This window comes from Leuresthes tenuis, unplaced genomic scaffold (assembly GCF_036924035.1).
Source record: "Leuresthes tenuis unplaced genomic scaffold, fLeuTen1.0.hap1 SCAF_17, whole genome shotgun sequence".
NCBI classification, from domain to species: Eukaryota; Metazoa; Chordata; class Actinopteri; order Atheriniformes; family Atherinopsidae; genus Leuresthes; species Leuresthes tenuis.
In genome coordinates this window covers 4,536,464-4,556,153 of record NW_027325371.1, presented here as the reverse complement: position 1 = coordinate 4,556,153, position 19,690 = coordinate 4,536,464, and positions in this window count along the sequence as shown.

The following is a 19,690-nucleotide window of genomic DNA, read 5'->3' as shown; positions in this document are numbered from 1 at the left end:
AAAAGATCAAATAAAGCTGCTCTTAGACAAGATTTTAGGGTGTTTCAGAATTAGATCAAAAGATTTGGACAACTGGGAGAGTTACGGTGATGCTGGAAATGTCCATATTGGTCCACATGGGGTCGTTAGTGACCCATCACAGATTATATCAACCTGTCTACCTGAAAAATGCTCTATCCTGGTGATGACGCTCATTATCTTTGACAACATGAGGGAGTAGTGGATGCAGTAATCTGCTCACAGCAGCAATGGGGAAAAGATATCAGCCATCAGAAGTGTTGATGTATCGTTGAAACCTCGCTGACCTTTATTGACTCAGTGTATCCGAAGCATATTGAATGTGTTTATTGCTTTCTGCAGACATTAAAGACTGACCTTTAAGTTTCAGAGAAGAAGATGTCAAGGAAAACATTTACCACTGCCTCATTTTTAAGCATGTCCAGGTCAAAATGGTCTAATCTACATTCAAACCAAAGGTAGAGCCTCCTGACATGCTGAAAGCCCCCCCCCCTCTCCTCAGATAAGGCCAGGTGCCAGAACTGTGGAGTGAATGTGAGTTTTCAGAGATCAGTGGGATGAGCTTTGGATCCGTGATTAGCTTATTTTCAGGAGGCATTACATTACAGTGCCCTTTGTACTCAAGTGCCCTCTCGGGAGCCAAAGCGCGTGCTAAAGTGCCCTCAAGTGCCCTCTCGGGAGCCAAAACGCGTGCTCAAGTGTCCTCTCGGCAGCCAAAACTCTTGCTCAAGTGTCCTCAAGTGCCCTCTCGGGAGCCAAAGTCCTTAAGTGCCCTCTCGGGAGCCAAAGCGCGTGCTAAAGTGTCCTCAAGTGTCCTCTCGGGAGCAAAAGCGCGTGCTAAAATACCCCCAAGTGTCCTCTCGGGAGCCAAAGCGCGTGCTAAAGTGCCCTCAAGTGCCCTCTCGGGAGCACTTCAAAAAGCCTGTGCACGCCACTGATGAAGACGCATTACTCCTGAACCTCACGAGTCCATTCAGGTGCGTTTATAAAAAGAGTCAAAATGATTCGTAGAAACGGGACAGAAATGACGAACGCTGCAGAGCCAAGATGGTGACCTGATGGATCACGTGATCAGCACTCAACGACTACAAATCAATATTAATGGCATAATTTTAGCCTGTTTTTATCCATGTTTTACTGATGTCACCAGTATTAATTGAAAAATAACTGGATTATTATAATATATTTGTGTCTCTGTCAAAATTACTAGAATTTCTCTTATTTAATTGGTTTTGTTCAGACCAAACACAAAGCGAAGATTCACTTTGCTTTATCTGTGTGACTTCAGGCTTTCAGTGCAGTGTTTTTGTTGCATTTTGCAACATGCACCATCGCCACATTTCCCTCTGCCCTCAACAATGAGCCAGGTCTGGATATCATCAGATAATCCATTTGTAAAACCAAACCTAGAAAACTGTGAATTTGTTTCAAATCATAAAGATTTCAGGCTCATCAAAAACCCCAAACAAAGTGTAACTGACTTTTTCATTTCAAGTCAAGTTGTCATGCAGCCACGGTAACAGCATAAAGCAAGAATATGTGGTTGTTTTAACACGTTTGAGTCTTAAAATTGAGCTTAGATGTTTTTGGAAAAGCTGACAGCCTCATCAGGTCTCAGTGACCAAGTGTCCTTGATACTTCACCCCATCGAGTACATCCTCACCACAGCTACTTGTTTTGCCATATGCTCGTATGCCTAGTGCTCAAACATAAGATAGAACGTGTTTGGGCTGCATGTTTTCCACCCACTTCATCCTATTCAGGGTTTGTTTGGACTCTGGAGCCCGTCCAAGCTGCCATTAGGTGAGAGGAAGGCCACACCCTGGAGTCATCGCCTGTCCATCATAGGGCCAACACAGAGACAGACAGCCATGCATGGTCACCGACCCAACATACATACTGCTGCAGAAGTATGTGAGAAATGACTCCAACCATGAAGCCGGTTGCCTCCTTATCCGTGAGGTTTGAAAACAAGTATTTTCTCAGCCTTTGACATGCAATGCTGCTCTTCATATGACCCATGCAGAAGTCACCTTATGTTGCTGCGTAGCCGATAGTGAATTTAAACTAAAGAACCAGTCAGCCAGATTTATAGAAAGGCTGCGATTGCATCACCTCACCATTTATCATCACAGCCACAAAGTCTTTGCTCAGCTAAAGTCTCCATTCATTTCTCTTCAATAGAAAAACATCTCTTTCTTTTTTTTATCTCTGATTCTTCCTCATAATAAATGAAAACTTCCCAAGCTGAGACAATTGGTTTCCCCGTGGACCCTCTGTCTGCTCAGAAGCATTCAACTGGGTTCATTCATTCTTACCGAAAGCATCCATTCCTAATTCAAAAGACACGAGCCGTGTATATGTAAAGAAGTGTGATCTGAATGCATTTGACAGCAATCTTTCAGCTCGTTCTGACGCCTTTAAAGGCGAAGGCTGGAGGGACATAAGAAACCTCCAAGTTGCAAAATGTCCTCATTGTCTTGCACAACAATACTCACAATATTATCTTGTCATATTGTAGTTCAGGGGGGTAAAACGAGGAGAAAACTGAATGTTTATGTGAGGGATGAGAGAAGAATTAAGCATACTGTGAGGCGAGAGAGCCAGCAGTTTGCAGCGGGAATCTGGATTAACAATAAGTCTGAGCAGACAGGACCAGGCTTTGTGTTTGTAGTCATTTTGTGCTGAAAATAGACAACTTAGAGACGTACAACAGATGTCAGGTTTGAAAAACTTTTCAACAACTTTTCATTGAAGAATGTAAGCGTCCTTAAGAGGTAAAGTCTGCTATGTTCCTTCTGCTTTAATGTAGCTTTTCCAATCCATTCTGCTGCCCAGATCTGTCTCCCAGGTATCTGACCAACCTCCACCTCTTCACTTTGGAGATTTACTGAAACTTTTACTGATATGTTGTTATAGCACTGAGAAGGCGTCTTTGAGGTATATTTTACAGGGTAACGAGGTGTTAATTTTTCGCTGAGACGCGGTATTGTTTCTGACTTGATGAATGATAACATATCAATAGGAAGCCTCTGAATGAGGGGCCCTTTGTCATTAGTGTCATTAGCGTTCTTATGCTGCTGTAACCATCTTCAGCACTTTTTCCAAGAAGCTCCAATTATCCCAGGGTGCATCAACATAACAAATCTCTTTGTTCTGATGGCCTTTCGCCTTCAGCTGACATACACCTCCGTAGCTTTTGATTTCCCTGCAGGCCAGCATGCAGCCCTGCTGTATTCATGCTCCTGGATGTCAAAAGGATATAATAAGAAACAGATTCAATGCTTCATTATGCTGCGTCCTTGTTAAGGTGGAGCATTTCTACCTCTCTGAAATAAGAGGGCTGATTGGGAATTTTTCAGAATCAAGATGAAGTGCAGTCCTTCAGGAATAAACTCTTCAGAAAGAGGAATGTGACTTTGCTTTTACTTTTAACAAATGCTAATCAACAGCGAAGTGAGAAGCTCAAATGCTGCTCGCCTGCATCCCAGGAAAGAGGCTGACAGCATTTCTTTACCGCTGTGCAGAGAAGAAAAGGATAATAATGCTCTGGGAGAAAATGCTGTGAGGAGATAACACACAACCTGCTTAGAACGTCTCGTCAAGAAGTCGGGAGATAAGTGAGACCACAGCCTGATGTCAGTCCATTTTCTTCCAACGGGACAGAGGAGAGGAGAGGAGATACGGAGAAATCTGCAGATACACACCTTTATGAGTTTGATTTGACTCATTGTGGAGCAGCATCTGTTAAATATTTAAAAGTTTTTTAACTACATTCTCTCTCTCACACAGATAGAAGAGACGCTGTGTTGTGAGAAGGATGGACTTAGCTTGGAGTATGAATACCCTCCAGGTCTATCGCCTCCTTCCTCTCCACAGCTCTGCCTTTAAATTAGAGGTACTTATACTCAGTCAGGTTGAGGCCAAAATCTAAAGGGAATGCAACTGTCAGCACATTACTCGTCCCACAGCTTTGGGAAAAAATACAAAAGGAATACATCAAAATGTGCAGCTTGATCATGATGTGTCTTTCACCTGATTTATCATATCATAAATTTGCAAAGAATTTCTCCACAAGGGGAATTTGCTGAAGTGAAATAGACCTCAGAGTCCTGTACAGATGGAATCAAACAGTTTTAAGCCAATATCAGCCATAGATTTTGCAGAAAATGGTCTGGGAGGTGTTTGGTCCATGCATGCAACAACTGCCATCCTCACTGGCTGCATATGAAGCTCATCTATGATACTGTTATTGGATTATTCCATTAGGGGGGCAGAAAGGGAAATCAGTTTTGACTGCTTTGCCAGGAACACGCTGTCGAAGCGCAGCATCCCATTTGTTGGTGGAAAATAAATCAGCTGTCATTCATATCATCTAAACCAGCCAAACAGTGGCTTTAAGCATTAGCTTAGCCCCTTCAGCAAGTATATCCCTGGTGTTAGTTTGCAGTTTGGAGGTAAGGGGTCACTTAAATCAGCAATAAAATCACTATAGTCCATAGTATAACATTGTCCAGCAACAGACTTTTTGCATTACAAGTGTTTGAAGCTTTATTCCTAATCTGCCTCCCTGTTTGCCTCCGTCTACTCAACAGGCCGGTGCAGTGTCGCCCTCCCGCATCTGCTGTCTGGAGAGGGCAGAAATCACCAGATATATAATCCCTGTTGTGTCATCTTTGTTTAGGACTTGGAGAACAGGATAATTAAGTGAGCTGCTCTTTGGAATTCAGGATCAAAAGTCAGAAAGCTACTGATGTGCTTCCCATTTCTTTCATTGCTGCCAGCTGCTCCCTCAGGATGGACAGACTGACATCCTCTGTGTTCAGAACACTCAAGGTTTTCATGTGTTATTTCTGATTACTCCAGTCCTGTCTGATTTGAGTTCGGAAAACCAGCTGATTGCTGGTCAGGTGGTGGCAGCTGTGTGAGGCAGCATCTTAAAGCAGGTTTCCACTTTGGCCCAGCAGCAAACACATGTTTACTGTCTGTCTGTGAGACGTTTACCTGCTCTTTCCTCATGCTGTGTTGTAAGCCTTGTTGGAGAAACATTTTCCCTGAGGAGGAGGACGTGCTTAGGAACAGGAGTGGAGCTACTTCTTTCTTTCTTATACTGTTGGGGAATTCAGCATCGAGAATCACCGTGGTTTCCTCCTTCATTACACCCTCTGCTGCGGGGGCATCTCGGCTGTTTCCACCTCACTCAAGGTGTCAGAATAAAATATGTCCGACTCGACACATCAACAGTAGATGCAGTGATGGATTCAGTGTTCGCCTCATCTTCACTCGACTGGACTCGACTCTGGATTTGTTTTCTTCTTCTCCTGGGGCTGTTTTGCAGGAAGAACTGATGATCGGCTCTCATGTTGCCCCCGATTCCTCGCCAGCCCCAAGCCTGTCAGAGGTTGACATACAGGCATCTCTGGGCCTGGGAAGAAAGAAAATACTGTGGCTACATCAAAGATGATTAGACAAACCAGGTCCACCCTGATAAAATCCCTCAAGATGTCTCATTGGGGTTTGAAAGAGTTTGGTATTATTGATTTCATTAAAAGATACAGAAACATCATAAAAATGACATCAGTCTGGTAGATTTGGACCGATAAACTGCAGCAGAGCTCCATGACGTTTAGTTTTTGAAAAAAACATTAATGCACAAAATTCAAAGCACTCATTCAGAGTTTATGTCTTATTTATACAGGATTTAGCTTTTTTAAGGACTTTTTCGGGCAGAGCATAATCTTACAAACCACTTGAATACATCTCTGAGGTAATGAAGGAAGTGTGTGTTTCAGCAGCTTAATGGCAGTTAAGATGGAAATGAACTAGAAACTGTGCAATTATCGTGTGTTGCAGGAGTGGCCTCTTCTTCCTCTGCAGGCCACTCTGATGTTAAATAACAAATTATAAGCTTGCTTTCATGCATCATGTTCTTTACAAGTACCAGCAGTTATGCTGACACTCCAAACGTAAAGTAGTCCCTCACCTTCCTGTCTCCTCGTACTTTTAATGCTGAATAGACTGTACTGCAAATACTGCACATATTTGTCAGTCACCAAGTGTCTTGTGTATAACTGACTGTGGCTCACATACAAAAAAGAGGGCACGCTAAAAAAAAAGAGAAAAGTATGTAGGCCAAGAAATGTTCACACGTTTAAGACAATGCACCCGATCATGAGCGAATTTCCTTTAGAACTGCGAATGAATGTGAAATTGAGTGCACATGCATGAGCCCCGCCTCGGTTCCTCCCATGAATAATGCAAAGTAGCATTAAAAAACATGGTCTGACATTACAGTGGATGAAAAGAGGGTAAGAGGTGGCTGCCACAGATGGAGGCGCAGGACAGCCGGAGCAGACGGCACACAAGGAGAGGGGTGCTTGCTACTGTTTCCAAAAACTGGGCCACAGTATCAGTGCTGTAAGACAGTTAACTCATTCAGTCAAAATCTACTTGAGACACAGACACCTTTGGTTCTGCCCATTTTTCACTCAGACCCTGCGCTGATGATGGGAGAGTCGGACCGCCGTGTGACGCCTTCTCCACCCACATCCCGAGGATTCTCAGTGGGGTGAAGGTCTGAACTCCCTGTGTGAAAATAATTGTCTCCTACAATGAATTCTATGAAGTGGTGGAAAACTATGTGGAAATATGACATTTCTGTTCTTTTCAGCCAGCTGTTTTCAAACAGATGATTGAAGATGATTAATACAAATAACTGTGACAATACCATTTAGCAGCTAAGATGTTTTCCTCCACAAACAAAGCATTGAATAGATATAGGATGACAAAAACTATGATCCTTTAATCCTCCTCTTCACTGACATTTCGGGGAGAATAAGCACAAACTCATGGGTAATTTGCAAACTCGTAAATTCTCTTTATCTGAATTAACACGAAAAAAAAGTTTATTCAAGCTGCTTGTGAATATCAGAGCAGATGATTGTTTCTCAGAAGGCGGAAGGAGATGTTTTCTCTGTGCATATGCAGGTCCAGGCGAGTGCCAGTCCTATCTGAGCCTGCAAATGTTTCTCTCACACTGTTAAAGCAGAGCTTCCATACTGGGGAGGAGAGATGCAACACCAGCAGAGAATACCAATGCAGTGTTTTCCAGCAGCATCTATCAGTGCCATTTTCACCGTTTTTTAAAGTAATCAAAGGACTACCTTTGATCTGTGATCCCAGTTTTATGGTGTTTTTCATGAGAAGGCAGGACAAGGCGCTGTTTTGTTTCCTCTGGCCCCAGAGTGCTGACAGATAGAGGTGTCTGCGCGGCCTGGATAAAGATTGAAATGCGAGATGACAGCTGACAGACACTAATGCAGGTATAGTTGGACCATCACGTCTGGTCTGCCCACAATTACCGATGGGTCCGTGTTAGTGATGTGTGCGACGAGCAGGACTGCCACGTCCCCTCTGAGATGTCCCTCATTTTACCTCACACATTGATTCCCGCCGGCCCAGGCAGAAAATGTGAGGCGAGGCAAACAGGCTGCATAATTGGTTTAGACAGCAGCTGAGGATTAAGGTGGAGGTGGAGGGGGTGTATCTGATTGGTGGCGTTCTGCTCTGTTCAGATCTGTCTCCCTTCATTTCACAGCTATGACAAACATGAATAACACAGGTGCCTGTTTGTTTGATATCTTTATTACTTATTGTTTCATAAGGACTTTTACTGGCCTCAAATGACACATAGAAGACATTAGAATGAGTTGGATGGCTTCCTAACTTCCTAACCCGTTCTAAGATAAGTAAAGTATTATCAATTGTATTCACAGACTTAAAACTTGATATATATTGTGTGGATTAGCCTTTGTCAAATCAACCTCTTTGGCTCACAGACTCCAGTCAAATAAAGATTTGGGTAAAAGTTGTCACACAAATGCAGAATCGCAGGCAAAAGTGGCCCAAATCCGACTGTTTTTTTTTCCCATTTGTGACCCATATCTGATTTTTCTTTTTTTATGACAGTCTGAACAGCACAAATCAGATTTTCTTTATAAAATCAGACCCAGGCCACTTTCATATTTGGTCCTAAATCAAATATATACGTCCGTCTGAAGTCGTGCCGCATTTCATCCGACTTTTACGCCATCGAAATGAGACAGACGTCACAATTCTGTGCCGGAGGAGGCAATATTAAACATAACAATGGACGAAACAGACACCCTTCACAGAGCCAGTCAGTGGAAAGAAATTGAGGTTTTGGACATTTTCAGAATTGATAGCGCGCGCCGACATGTGCAGCATCCATATTTACTTCCATAAACGCAGCGTGCACGTGTGACGTCTTCCTCTGCACATGCGTCTTTACTTCAGGGCTGCAGACTTGTTCACACCGGAGTCTGATGGCGGTTGCATTCAAATTATGTTGAGAACAACCACACAAAAAGACCTGCAGGGTGAACATAGCCGAAGTGAGCGAACCAGTTGACCCGTTAGCCTGCGAGTCGGAAAGCATTAAAATGTACAGGACACCTGTTAATATGAATAATTTTCTATTTACTTTGATATACAATGGAACGCAGGCTGGTCCAATGTAATCACAAGCACAGGTTCTGACAGAGAGAGAACCTTTAGCTGTTAGGTGGAAGATTCTGGAACCTTCATGAGGTTCCTTCCATGGTTCTACAGTTGAGTTCCGGAACTGATATGTTAAATCTGAACCATTTTCTTGTGGGATTTTCTCATCAAATCCTATTTGAAACTGAGTTGATTTTCCAACCTTAGACATAACTAAACTTGTATTAGATAGATCAAGGGATTCCCCTGGAAGCAGCACAGGAGGCTGAGGTATGATGCTGCGATGGGATCACACAGAAATTACTGCTGCTAACAGCTTCTACCAGCTGTTAAAATCTCTGCTTCTCAGTTTTTGTTAAATAGTTAATGACACCGTGAGGTTAAGACCTGGTAGGAACTAGACGATTTTTCTATGCTGTTATATTTTAGATGCTTTATAGTGTTGACTTGTGAGTACTCAGAATATATGTATTGATATGTGTTAATATATTTTCCCATTATGCTGTTATCACAAAGGTTGCAAGGCGCCATTATCAAAGATCAAAGACACTATGATATCATTTGTGACCCCACACCTGAGATTTTTGGGAGCATTTTTGGAAGAATGCACTCCAAGTACTGTTTCCTTCTCTATGTTTCCTTCTTTTCTATCAAAATGTTTGACAATCCTGTTCTGGATACAAATAAAAAAGGAAACATACACCCAGATTTTTCTCTTTCATTTATTTAAGTATCATTTCTCCCACATTAGACAGAAACAGCCTGTATTCTCACAGAAAAATGCAAAGAGATGGGATGTTTAACTGTGGTCTACAGCTCAACAGCTGCCAGACCCAAATGCTTCTGATTAAAACTGGAGAAACAGGCAATTTCATGACCATTACAGGCTGTATTTCTCTATTACCACACCTTTCCCATATTTATATCTACTTGATTTCATTTGGATTTGAATGAATTATTCAAAATGACTAAATAAATACGTTATCAGTGGAAGTTTTATTCATTGTACTACAGTTACACGTTGTCATTACCTTAAGATCTGTGTCAACATGGGATCTGGTGCAGTAGACTAAGTCCATCGCGACCCGAAACTGCTTAATCCAGTTTAGGGTTGCGAGGGGGCTGGGGCCTTTCCCAGCTGTCATGTGGCTGAGAGCCCACACAGAGACAAACAACCACGCACACAAGTAAACAAAAACACATTTTCTGAGACTCTAAAACGTACCAAATGGATTAAAAATTGAAAGTGATGGCTATTTTCTATCAACGGGACCAAAACTCAAACTTTTGACAAAAACACAATACAATGACAATTGAAGTTGATGCTTTTTTTTTATTTTTCTTGAATTTTGCAGCTTAAGGTTACAGTTCAATCTTCGTTTTATGTTCAAACTCAACGTTGCAAAGTTCTGTGTTGCAATGAAGAATCTGCTTTAGTTTTATTTGACTGCATTCTGTCCTTTTTGTAATGTTCTTACGATGAGAGAAACTATGCTAATCCTAAGTCAAAGCACAAGCTCTCCAACTTTGAAATCTAAATATTAGATTAATATTTACTATTTCTCAGTGATGGCAGAAAGGAATCACTTGGCAGCTTGTTGCACGTCTGACAGGGTTTAGCATGAATGGGTGGAAGGTTTCTCTGCATTCTCAGAGGGCTGTTACACTCCTGATATACTCTGGGAGGAATTGGTGGGAGCCTGAATATCTCCTTGTCCAGTCTCTGAAGAGGGCTGCTGCTCTGCTGATGTGGATTGATGGGAATGGGAGGCAGAGTGGGCAGCTTTGACTCCTCCTTCCATATCTTTTGAAGGCTGTTGCGCCCGTGATACTGTTTCATGTAACGAGTCTGGTTGGTGGTTATCCTGGGTAAAGGTTCTCCAGTCTTGCAGCAGTTGTAGCTTTCATCAAACTTGTCCACCAGAAGGCCAGGTCCTCCTGTGCTTCTTCCTAAAATCTCAGGGATTTTCTCCTCTCTGACACCTGCAGCTAAGAGAAGTTTTCTCTGAACGTCTTGCAGCATTTCAATGTCTTTTTCTGCAGCCTCTGTTGGAGGACTCAAAGCAGCCTTCTTCTTCATGTCATCAACGGCATGTTTTTGTGCTGCCATTGCTTTATTTGTGTCTTGAAATTGAATGTCCTTTTCCTTTCTCTTCTGAGCCTTTTCCTTCTCCTGGCCATTGCAGAAGCCGGAACTTTTGTAATGGGCCTCAATCCATTCCTGTTCTCTCTGTTTTTCTTCAGTCTTTTTCTCCTCCTTCTTCTTTATCTGGATCTTTCTATACTTTGTAAGCGACTTGATGCTTTCTGCTTTTTTCTCCGCTTTCTGCTCCTGCTTATTTATCATATTGGCTTCATGTGCTCTGAGTTCTTGCTCTTTCTTTTCTTTTCTCAGAGCGTCTTTGGCTGTAAGCTCTCTCTGAATCTCTTCAAATTTGAGTGACACAATGTTTGTGCGACTTTGTCGGTCTTTCACTATCTCGTTTGGACCCCTTTTATGTTTCAGTTTTTCCATTTCTTGCTGAACGCTTTCTCTGTGTTCATCCTCAGCCTTTTGTCTTTTCAACTCCTCTTCTTTCCGGAGCTGTTTCTGAGAGATGTCCTGAAGTTGATGCCTTAAGGTTTTTTTCTTTTTATCAGCATCTAATATGGCTTGTTTTTTCAAGTCATCTAAATATTGATCGTTCAGAATCTTTTGTAGGACTTCTGCATTTTTCCTCTCTTCTTTCTTAATTTCTTTGGGGTTTTTCCTAACTCGTACTGTGTTATCTTCAGCGAGAACCCACGCTTTGAGTCGGCGCTGTCGAGCCTTCTCTAACTCTTGCTGTTCACTTTCAGCCATTTTTCGCAGCCTTTCGCTGTCAGTTCTTCTGTTGCACTCTTGAATTATTCTCTGTCTTTCTTTTTTGATCTCAATCATTGCTTCGTTTGCTTGTTGGACTTGTGCCACATGGAGCACGTTGCTTAATGTCCGTCCACATTTGATCAAGTCGTCATACTCCCGCTGCTGCTGTTTCATTTTCATCCTCTCTGCAGCCATCTTGTCGAAGCATTCTTCAAAGTTCCTCATAGACTGCAATGTCTTCAGTTTAGTTGTCATGGTTTCTTCCATTTTAAACTAAATGTTTGTGGTAGAAGGTTCTGCTGTCGCGTTAAAGTCTTCTGTCTTTTGTTGTATTCAACTGTGTTTGTGTCTGTTGCCAGAAGCCTAGTTAAATGAAATGACTAACAGTGTCATCGTGATGTCACAAAGAGATGTGATCTGTGAGGTCACACAGGACAGTTCTGTTCTCGATGATGCAGTTTTGAGTCATACCAAGTTATCTCCCAAACAAAACTTGTCTTTTAGATCCCACCCCCACACCTCTTTTTAGGTCACAGACAGCTGATATTCTTAATATTGTGAATTATTCTCTTCAGGCTGGTGTTTTCCCAGCTGCATGTGAAACTGCTCGGGTGAAGCCCGCTCTGAAGAGATCTCAGCAGTTCAACAGTTACACAATTTTACCCAGTTTAATAAAACTTGTGACAGAAAACGGCATCTTCATCAGGAGATAAACTTCCATTGTTTTGCTGATGATACGCAGCTTTATATCGCCCTATAGATGACCGTATTAACTGTATTTTAGATACTAAGACATGGATGACAGAAAACTTTTTACAGCTCAACCAGGACAAAACACAAGTTTTTGGTCATCGGTCCTGAAGCACTCAGAGAAGAACTGTCTTTAAAACTGAAATCACTTTATTTTAATCCATCTGAAGAAGTAGATAACCTCAGAGTTATTCCATCTAAAGATTATTTGCATGAGTGCACAACTGATCCACGCTTTTATCACCTGTAGAATAGATTATTGTAACGTTCTTCTTTCTGGTCTTCCTAAAAAGACTATAAATCCATTACAGCTGCTGCAAAACTCTGCTGCTCAGACCAGAAAGAGAGCTCACGTTACTCCAGTTTTAAAATCTCTGCAATGGCTTCCTGTGTGTTTTTGGGTTCTCCAGAGACGCAGGAGACGAACATTTCGGCCATTTATGAACAAAGATTTAAGTGAAACACACATAAGAGTCCACATGGAGCTCTGGGTAGTTTAAGGGGTTTGTTGGGAAATATTAACTTGTTCAAAGGGGTGGATTTCAATTCAGTAACTAAAATAATCAAATGTTTTCTTTAACCTGGCAGCTTTAATGAAAGATTTCATCTTTATTTTTGATAGAATGCAAGTCTATCAGAAATTCTAATTGTTTGACTGTGCATCAGCGTGTGTGCATGTTTGTCTCTTGGCTGTGATGAAAATTACGACTCTGGTCTTTGCAGCAAAGGGGTTGTAGCCTGGTTTGATTGATTACTCGTCTGTAGTAGTATTTAAGCAGACACTTTCCACACTGCATGCATATGCAGTAGAAAACAAACACACCGTAACAGCCATGACACGCTTCTGTATAAAACCCAGTAGAGGGCGACTTTGCTACACTGAGGAACTGATTCCACTGACAACACACTCCACATCTCTGATTTTCATAGCCGAGTCGACAGTTCAAAAGCACATGGAATAGAATAAAAAATAAGAATAACTGAGTGTTTAAGAGGCTGTGTTTTGTACCCTGCAGTAGGATTAAAGTTCTTGATTATGAACAGCATAATTGCAAACCGCCATCTTTCAGCAGCAGACGCTCAGCCGCAGACTGCATGAAAGATGGATACGTCCACTTAGTCAAGTGAAACCAGCGTGAAAGTCCTTTAAAGAGCGATACCAGATTGTTGCTGGCGTTAAAAAGCTCTTCCTGTTGTACCGACCTGCCCCTTAAAGAATCCTGAGTTGAAATGAATGGGAGATGACACTCGGCCCCTTTCCTCCAGCTGTAATCAAATGGTCTCATTTTAAACTGGAGCTCATATCCACTCAGTCATGCTGTTGGACTCACACAGACAAGATTAGCATGAAAATGCAAGATTTGGGTAGTGACTGATAGAATGAGATTGCAAATAAAAGTGCTGGAAATAAGCTTCCTCCAGGGGATGGCTGGGCTCACCCTTAGGGACAGGATGAGGGGCTTGGTCATTCCTCTGCATCGAAAAGAGCTGGTTTGGTGGTTCAGGCATCCGGTCAGGATATAATTCTGGTCATCTGGCTCCAGAAGGCACCAGGAGGAGGAATTTGGGAAGACCAAGAATCCTCTGGAGAGCCTATATTTCTTTTGGCTTGGGGGCTGAGGAGAGGCAGGTCTGGGGATCTCTGCTTAGATCCGAACACAGACAAGTGGCAGAAAATAGATGGTCATTCAAAAAGATGAGCTGCCATCATGTAGTGAAGCGCTTTGAGTGGTCAGTTAGACTAGAAAAGCGCTGTACAAGTACAAGTCCATTTACCATCTATCATGACCTTTAAAGTAATGTATTTAGTAGGCACAGGCATATCCTCCAGGCCCCACATCTGGTCCTTTTTTGTTACCGTTGCCGCTAACGCTGGTAAACACGACTTTTACTATGGCTTTGCGGGACTTGCACCATAAGACTCAACATTGAGTTGTTTTTGTGTCCATATCCTTGAAAAAAGAATGAAAGAAAGTCACATCCTTAGAGATAAATCAATACATTTCATGAAAACCTTGTTGTTGTTTCTGGGCTCCTGCTGAAATGACTGATTTTATGTTGTGTCTGAGAATTTAATCTGTCTGAGTGGCCTCAGAAGTTGTTGTTGACATGAAACTGACAAGCTTAGGCTAAGATGCCTTGAAAAAAAGAATAAAACTCTCTGGGACTCTTAGGAGTTTGTTGTCAGCTTGTCTGACTGTTTCTTTGTCTCCTCTTAAGAACTATTTGATCCACATGGGTTGCTTGGATGTTCTATAGCGTCACCGTTTGTCCAAGCTTCATCTTTCCCTTCTCATAGCGTCTTAATTTGTCCGTTTGGTGTTGCCTTTATGTGTGTCACCTTGTGTAGGTCACTTGATTACCATCAATAAGCCCTCTGAGCGCAAACCTAAATGAGGATAAACAAGTGAAAGACAGATTTTCAGAGGCTTCCAGGGACAAACAACCAAAGCAAATCCCCTCAGCTACAAAGCTTTTTCTTTTTCTCCGCACTCACAATCAAGAGCTCAGTTCATGCAGAGTATTGCCTGTCCGGTGTAATCACTGCACCGTGTCACAGCACAGGAAGCCCAGATGTGCTCTGGAGGCTGAGTACAGCAGATGGACTCCAAAGGAGAGGCAGCAGCGAGCTCCCCTTTGCAGTTAGTCGTGCACCACTCAAAGATCTGACAAACTACATTGTTTTTACATAGAAAATGCTCTTAATGTGTTTGGTTAATCAGTTTCTCACCAAAAATCAGTCGTACACGTCAACAATTATGTTTTTACTGAAGTTAGAATTGTTTTCCTGGTTTTGTACTGACTGGAAGATGCATTAGAGCTCTGTATTACATGCAGGCTTAACGCTCTTGTCGTTAACATTCAGAAAAATACCCCGGCCTTCACTCTGAACAAAGCCAAACATGCCTACATTGAAGAATGAATAAGATGGTATCAGCAGGCATGCAGTGCTGGAATGTATACTAAAAAGAAATAAAGATTAGAATAAAGAAAGTCTTTCTACATTTCCTCTGAACAAGTCACATAGATAAACCTGTGTTTTGTATCATTAATTGTGCTTTTTCACACATTTTCTTGGTCTGTCTGGACTTTTCAATCCATCTCCCGTCTTATTTCGCAGCGTCGTGTTCCACTTTAGTGTTTCAGTTTCACTTCAACCACCTCTTGCTGTCATGTTTTGTTTTTGCTCGTAATATCTCCGTCATTGTTGAATGCCTTTTGTCTTTTGGCTTAATTCCCTGTTGTTTAATTATGTTTTTCTTTTCTTTTTGTTTGTTTTCAGCAGGCATTTGAACCTTTTAGGAATGCCTGGTGAGCAAATGGTCCTCCGACTGAGCTGCTGAGTTTTAGAACTTATAAGTAAGATATGAACAGGAATCAGATTTCAGTTCTTCAGTTAAACCAGTATATGCTTTTAAAATATTAATATAACATTATAACATAACAGTGGAGCCTTTTAAACTCTATAAACACTTCCTTACCATCAATTGTTTTGTTCTTACATATTTAAAGGCTACTTATGGGTTATCTTAATACATTAGTCGTAATTTGAATAGTTTACTGGTTTAAATAGTCCAATAAAAAAAGAATGGGCGGGCACAGATTGTCGTAATGTTTTATGTCTGTTATGCAGAGAGATGTTAATTACAATGTTCCCAACAAACACAGCAAACATGTGCTGTCCGTCTCCTCAGAGTCCGTGGGCACCTATCATGCTGGTGTTTATTGATAAGACACATAAGCCTGAATTATGAATTATACTGCTACATTCACATGGTGCCCAAACTGCAGCAGCCGATATCTGCCCATGTAAACTGGTGGTTCCTGATCCATTTTAACTTGCAGATGAGGTATTATCTAATTTAGACCTAAAAAACAAACAACATTAATACATTTCCTAAACTTCCAGGTAGTGTTTTTACATTTTAACTACGTAATGATCGAATTTAACACCGTACTCTTGCTTGTTCGTGTTCTTTTATTGTTTATTTTCTGCAGAAAACTTTACAGAAAACAGAACATTGTGGCTTCTAAGATTCAAATATTCTTAAAATCAGGTACATGTCCGTGTTTTAGTCCCTCTAGGTCTTTCTCAGTCAACCTAATTTCCTCTTGTGGAATCACTCAGTCCACATTACAGAGCAAGACGAGCTGGGTAACTATCTTATAAAAAGTCCATTTCAAAGCTATTACTAAAGCTCCATCCTGCTCAGGAGTGTCATTTCGCATCCTCAGTAACTCCCCGTTTCTCTGGTGTCCTAATTTGTGGTGTGGGGATATTGGTTGTTGTCTCTGTATAATAGGCCATGCAGAGGAGTAATAGTCACACTGCTGTGAAGCTGCATTCTCTCTCTTCTCATCCCTCGCTCATTATTCCTCCTCCAGTATGTGCAGCAGCAGTAAGGGCCGGTCTTCCGTCACTGCTGGTCAAATGCCTGCTCTTTGTTCCTCTCCGCTGCTTTCTCATCGTGGGAGTTGGGGAAAGAGGGCGAATCTCCCAGGGAAACAGAATCTAGACCAGAGCCTTCCTGTGTGCCAGCCTCATAATTAAATTGGCAGATTAAATTCTCCTTATTGTGGAGGATTTAATGAATATTCACTCGGCTTTGGATCATCTGGGTGATGTGAGTTTCATCGCATTGACCCCATCAGACTCCAGAGCTCCCTCTGCTCATCAGCTCAGCACACACCGAAGACCTTTTGACTTAATTGATCTGCACTGTAGTGACACTTTCCTTTTGATGAATATGGATTTTTTTAAGGCCAACATGCAGCAACTTTGGCTTGAAAGTGACAGTGATTGATATTTGACAGGAGCCTTCGATACCATTTAATTAATCGATGTTAATGAGGAAAAGAGTTTTCTGCTGAGACACAGCTGGCAAAGTGTGGAAAAACACATGCATTTTTAAAACAAATTACATATTTTATTGTTTAGGGACTTGTTATGGAAAGTTCTTTTGCATAAGAAGTTTAATCCAAACACGATGCACTCAATTTAAAGAAACACAAACAGCCTTTTAATTTGTTCCAGAGGTGCAGTCAGACTTTTCTACAGTTTTGAGACAGCAGAAAACCTGGTCCCAAAATTTTACTTTTGTCCATTTCCTCACCACTTTGGTTATAGGTTTCTGATAACTGAGCTGACAAGTGGTCCACTGCTGCCCAAGGCCAAGTTCTTCTTCAGGCTGCCTGATGTTTTCCAACACAAACTTCAATGTAATCTCTTTTCCATGACTCATCACCAAGGGTCATCACCAAGGCTATCCTCATGAATCTGAGCAAAAATGGTACCAACATCAAAAAACGGACTTCACAAGGCTGGTCCCCATGGATTCTGACCTGAGAGGACTCAACACTACCAGGACAAGCACACAAAAGCCTAAAAGCAAAGAAGAAAGCTTTTGATAATCAATTATGTGTGTGACACAAATACACTGGCTGATTCAGCAGAATATATCACAATACCAGCTCAGGGAGCTCCTGTGTTTACTTGGTAAAGTACCTTTATGCTGGAAGCACAATGTGGAAGTCTGGGTTTATTAAACCCGGGTCCCAACCAGAAAATCCAACTTCCTGTTGGCATTTTTGTCACGATTTAGGTTTTGAGTCATGTCTTGTCTCGTCATTTCCTGTTTTATTTTGAAATCACTAACTTCCCTCTCGTTTCAGGTACCTTGCCCTTCCTCCTGTGTCGAGTGTCTTTGTCTTGCCTGATTCCAAAGTGTTTCCACCTGTTCCCCTTGGCTCCTCATGTGCTCAAATAGTCTGCGTCTCCCTGGTCTTGTGCCAGTGTGTTGTTTCTGGTCATGAGCTTCATTACTAGCGTCTTGTCCACAGTTTCCCTGAGCCTGCAGTGAGTGATCCTCCTGCAGAATGTATCCTTTGTTTTGTCATTTATTCTTTAGCTCTGGTTTATCCCCGGTAAGCTTCATAGCCTGTTATTGTTTCCTCCATGAAGGAGTGGGTTTTGGTTCTTGTTAAATGTTTTATGGACACCTCCATTAGAGGAGCGTTACGTTTCGGTTTTTGATTGTTTCATAGTGCCTCCACTGGAGGAGTAATATTGTGTCTTGCATTCTAGTGATCCTGTTGTGCCTCTGTTAAAGTGTTTTAAGTTAACTGTTAAAGTTTCATAGTGCCTCTGTTTTTGAGAGAGCTTCTTTTGTTTAAGTCCGCCTCATTAGGAGAGAGTTTATCTCTTGTTTTACTCGTGGAGTGAAGAGTTTTGGTTTGAACATTTTCATAGCTGCACTCTCCTCATCCATAGTTCTTGAGAATGCTCAGGAGTTACACAGCCTGTTGGTTTGCTCTGCTTGGAGATCCTCAACCTGTTTATCAATAAACATTCTTGACTTTGAACTTGACCCTGCATGTGACAATTTTCTCTGTTTTAAATATACAGTTCCAATATCTTTTTGAATACAGCCTCAATAGATGCGTTCCCTGGTTGAAGATGAAGGTATCAGGGTGGATGAAACGCTGTTCAAAGTAACCGTGCTCTGGGTGAATATGTGCACGTGTTTAGCTGTATCTGGGATTGAAAGCTTCGATTCTTACCACTCTGCTGTGATAAGAAGGGTCGACACTCTTCAGTTGAGGCCACGGTTGCAGTGATCAGAAGACTTTAATCCCATATACTGCTGAACACCTCAGTTAATTTCCGACCATGAACAGGGATTTCACCCAACCAGATACTGATGTTTTCACCCAGTGGTGCAAGCACAACCCATTGGTTGGTGAAATGAGGCCTTCATGAGCGACAGCTCTTAACTGTAGCCTCCAAAAACTTACACAAAACACAGAGAAACAGACCAACAGTGCACCCCAGGTTTATCTTGTGTCAACTTTCCTATCTGTAGTGAAGTGTTTTACACACCCGGGCCAGTACAACGAATGACTCACAATGAGAATTTACTATGAAGAGGGATCAGAACTAGCTGACAGAGGCCACACTGCAGACCAGGGACATGAGAATAAGTCTGGCAGTCGGGTATTTTTCTATCAGTGTTCTCACGTGGCTGTTTATTGTATCATCTATTCTATGACGACAATACATTTCCTGCGCAATTTGTGTCCAAATTCCCCTTTGCATGCACAAAGCAGCTCTACAGATCTATGACCAGAGGTGTAAAGGCATAGAAAAGGGAGCAGCTGTGCTTTCTGTGTGGTATTTTGACCAAAGCGTGCCACAGATAAAATATGTCAGCTTTGAGTCCTTAATCTGTAAACTAAACTATGTAAACGGCTGATGTGCTGCGTACCCCGATCAAAACAGAGCAGTCTGTCACACAAAGTTTGACCTTCAGTTACACAAAGATTAAACATTTTTAAGAATAAAAGAGGTGGAAAACACTGGGTGGCAGACATGCAACGGTCATTTTCCTTGATGGTGGACGTGGGATGAACGTTTTCGTGTGAAAGATTAATTTGTGTGTGTTACCTGCCATCATGTAGAACCAAAGACAGAGGACAGGCGCACGAGAAGTGGGGATATTTTAGGTAACTCCTTTCATGCCGTTATCAGTGTCATTTTGACGGTTAGGCTTTCATTAG